The sequence below is a fragment of the Elaeis guineensis genome, chromosome 1 (genome assembly GCF_000442705.2).
Source record: "Elaeis guineensis isolate ETL-2024a chromosome 1, EG11, whole genome shotgun sequence".
Lineage (NCBI taxonomy): Eukaryota > Viridiplantae > Streptophyta > Magnoliopsida > Arecales > Arecaceae > Elaeis > Elaeis guineensis.
The window spans coordinates 8,332,952-8,334,699 of NC_025993.2; positions in this window are offsets into that span (position 1 = coordinate 8,332,952).

Genomic DNA, 1,748 nt, shown 5'->3' on the forward strand with positions numbered 1-1,748 from the left:
TACTAGAAGACAAAGGATATAAAGAGAACATGTGCAGCTAAAATGTGCATTTAATTTAATTAACCTTCTAACGGAAGAGATCCATTTCATGAAATTGCTCGAGAAAATTATTAAAAAAGAAAAAGAGGGGAAAAAACTCAAGTATTTTATATTTTGATAGTCATATTTTTATTTTATTTTATTTATAAAGAATTTACATGTTTTTTTTAAGAAAAAAGGAGTGAAAATTCACAATCCAAGATTTGAACAACAATCTTTGGTTGCTAGGGGTGTGATCATTGAGGCAGAGCCCCAATTCACAAAATTCTAAATATGCATTGCCTGTGCCTATTTGCTAGCACTTAAGAAAAAAATGATAAACCCTCCAAACGTTTATCCTTCTCACAATCTATTTTGTCCCAAGACTCCTCTCTCTCTAACCTGTTAGGTTTGAGTTTTTAAAATTCATGTTCCCGTAGCTGTTGGTTTTCCTCTGCTCACAAGTTTGTTAGTACTCAAACATGAACTCAACAGCATCTTATTTATGCCAAAAAACTGAAGTAATCAGCAGGGAAAAATTGTTTTCTTTAGTTTGGAAAAGTACTGGCAATTTATAAACATCATTAACATGACATCATTTGTGAGCTTAGTAAAAGCATATGCATCAACGATTACCAAGCTTAGAGTCGGAATCATTGTTCTGGGATTTTAGTGATAATAATCCTTCGAGATGTAACATTAATTTTCCCAAAATTTAAAACTGTCTCTTGCTGTAAGAGTAGGCACTGCCTCCTTGCAACTGAGAAAATGCTTGCCTGTTACATCTTTCATGTCCGGATGTAGATCTACATAACAAATGGTTGATGCACCCTGCACTTCAAGAATTTATTTAATGTCTAGATGATTATGTATCTAGACTATTGATTATCACATACAATTACATAATTGCATGCAAAGTGTGTTGTTTGGTGCTTCACTGTTTGGATAAAGAAACCATTGAATCTTTCAAGGGGCATTTTGAGACCTTCAAGTCAGCATTGACCGGGAAGCAACCAATGGTAATCCGGATAGCCCAGTCTACACCCTACAGAAAGTTGATGCAAATGCAGCAGTTTGGCTGGGTATGGTTTCTACAACAATGCTGCTAAACTGAGTTTTGCCTTCCAGGCCTCCAAAACATTTGCACTTGATTGTAGCAAATGTGTCCATGTAATTGAGGAGGAAGAGTTTCAATCATCATGTATAGAAATGTTAGAGAAATAAGACAATCAATGACTAGCAAAGCTGTATGGGGATAAGGAAAAATGGAAGAGAAATTGTGTTTTTTTTTTTTTGACAGAGAAATTGCTTGATATTTCAATATTAAAGAATTATCACCACATAACATCTGCAAGAGGTGGAGAAAAGATGCCAAGGCTAAGAGCACTAGAGAGAGTTGTGAATTTGCTATTATGGGCGACCGCACATCATCTATTGCATACTGTTATAGTTGTGTGGGTCACATTTTTCATAAATTGCAGCAAGGGCAGCAGAATCTGTGGAGGCATATGCATTAATTGAAGGCCAATTAGGCCAATTTATGGGACACATACACTGAATTTTGCAAAATAGACCTTTTGAGAAACAACCTTTTAAGAAACAAAATTAAGAGAGCACAAGTTTTTGAAGAGTACTGATTTTAGTCCTTTCTGCTATGCGATTGCTTGTTAAATACAATCCAGATTCCATTTGATTTTTGATGTATGGCAACCAACAACTGATAGCAATGC